Source organism: Penaeus monodon, chromosome 38 (assembly GCF_015228065.2).
Source record: "Penaeus monodon isolate SGIC_2016 chromosome 38, NSTDA_Pmon_1, whole genome shotgun sequence".
NCBI lineage: Eukaryota > Metazoa > Arthropoda > Malacostraca > Decapoda > Penaeidae > Penaeus > Penaeus monodon.
Genome location: NC_051423.1, coordinates 30488126 through 30490625, shown reverse-complemented (window position 1 = coordinate 30490625; position 2500 = coordinate 30488126). Strand labels below are relative to the sequence as shown.

At 36.6% G+C, this 2500-nt stretch overlaps 1 protein-coding gene across 1 annotated transcript in view; it reads right to left on the bottom strand.

Annotated features, from left to right (window-relative positions):
- Window positions 1-1756: 1756 nt before the first annotated feature.
- The window catches only part of LOC119597123 (male-specific lethal 3 homolog), a gene marked incomplete in the record, with an annotated part of 9427 nt that continues 8683 nt past the window's right edge, over window positions 1757-2500 (bottom strand). Inside the window, 1 exon segment of the mRNA XM_037946614.1 lies at window positions 1757-2500.

Genomic DNA, 2500 nt, shown 5'->3' with positions numbered 1-2500 from the left:
TTTTTGGACTCAAATAGTGAGGCAATGGTGATGAAAGAACTTGCTTCCACAGGATTTCTAAGTCGCTGCTCCTACCACACCCTCATGGTCTTACAAGGGGGCACGAGGGGCCTCATTGGAGATCACGGGTTGGGCCATCCTCCAGTTAATTAATGCTTTCCCTTGCCAAAAAGTGCTGACATTTGGTGTCGTGATTGATAACACCCTCAGGGTGGCTTGTGCATTGTTATGTGATGGGTCTGAAGCAAGGCCTGGCTGTTGTTGAGAGCAACACAACTAAAACTACTACCATGCTCTCTAGTAGACTTTTCCAAAGCAGAGGCTGATGTGCAGATCGTCAGTGACCTGAGCACTCTGGTTGTTTAACCTTCAATGCAGATTCTGTGGGCAAGGATTTCATCGTCAATCCGAAGAACGTTGGCTCGGTACTTGGAAATAGTCGGGGAGGCTGCTGCTGCTGCTGATAAAAAAAAAAAAAGTGGACATGGCAAGTACTTCTGCCATACAGGCATAGGGTGAAAAAATTTCATTTTCAGTGGCCTCAGAGGGTAATTTTCTTATTAACCCATTGCCACCAATTACTAATCCTACCTATCTCACCGGTTTATCCTCTTCCTTGATCTTTGGAAATATATATTCTTTGTTCTATATTGCTGTTAGTATTGTTAATACCTGCAATAACTATGATAACAAGACTAACCAGGGCCAGATTAAGGGGGGAACCCAAGGGGCCCGGGCTCAGGGCCACCCACCAAGAGGGGGCCTCCGGACTATAATGTATTGACAGTTGGTGTAAAAAATGACAAATATGATGTAAATTTTCTGTTTAATTATTTTTCTGTACCTTTTTTTTATGTAAATTTTGTGTTTCTTTATTAATTACATACCATTATATACCATGTACCTTTATTACATATTAAATGTATTATATCATTGAAAAACTAGTCTTTATTTAATACCTTTTTGCTTTCCTGACATATTATATAGTAGGCCTATAGTAGCTTGTTAAGGTCGAAGGTTACTAGTCTGCGGTATATGTTATAGGAAAATTGGAAAGGGGCCTCCCTTCCAACTGGGCCCCAGGCCTCTCACCCACCTAATCCTGAGAATAACAGCCATAGCATTGATATTAAAAGCATTAGAAAAAGAGGGAAATCATGTAGGTCTACTAAATGACTCATTTACACATAGATGGCTCCACGGCTATGTGTAAATACATTTCACAAAACAATGCTACTCATACAAAGAACATTACATGTTCCCGATTAGGATAAGCTATAGACCTCAGTAAACTTCTTATAGCTATATTAGGCCACATGGCTATAGTCAGGTAGGACTTGTAGCAGATATAGGATCTAGGCACTATGGCTTCCAGGTACCAAAGCTCTTATAATCTGAGGGGTGATTCCTCACCTTGCTATACAATGATCAAATTCTGTTCAAGCATTTCCATCTCACTGGCCTTAGCTTCCTGTAGACATTTCCTCAGTAAAAATTTCTTTGATTGTCTAGAGGAATCCTTGTTCTTAAAGCATGTCTTCCCCATGTATCACATTTCACAATATACATCTGGGTCTCTTCAGATAGGATAAAGTTCAGAGGTGCCTCTTCGGCACTTATGGAATACACTTCAGTTTTTCAGGGTTAGGGTGATGCAGTTAAGAGGAAAAAACAACAGCTCTTAATCAATCTCTAGGTGATTATAAGATATTGTAAGAGATTTCCTTTAGAATTAGCTAATTAAGAACAACAGAGGTCAATACTAACATTTTTATTTTGTGGATCACATACATAAATATCATTATTTTACAAAAAGAGCTGTGTAACATTCACTCGTCTTGTCTACTATAATGTACTTGAAGAATACTGTGGCCCATATTCAATAAATATAACAAAAACAGTAAATTCAAAATTAATATCAGTAATAATAACAAAACAATTAAAAAATAATCCAGAATTTTTAATACTTGTTCAGATACACACAACTACAATCTGGAAGAAAGTCTCAGTTAACAGCAGCATGTTGCTATAGTGTTATTTCTAAATCTGATGAATGCCAATGCAAAAAGTTACTTACATTTCCTTATGAGTTTATTAGCCTATGACAAAACAACTTTGTTTACCAAAAGACTGTTTCTAAAACTAACTTTTAATTCAAATCATCAACAGTCAACATTTCTAGGAGTCTCTTCCTCATCTACATTTTCATACAAGAACAACAAAAGGCTGATTATTTTAAGGTTTATAAAAACACGTCTATAAAATGATAAGGAGATACACAATCACATATCTGTTGTAATTCTACGAAGTTAATAAGATGTATGTTTAATGGCATTTTAATGCATGTAACATACATCAAAATACCCAATATCTAGGTAAATCCTAAAGCAATCTTCTTTCCAGGAAAGGATGGATACTCCATCAGTGATATAAATAAACTTGCTCTAAAAACTGCAAAAACTAGTCATCAGTGATAAAAATTCCAATGTATTCCCAACAT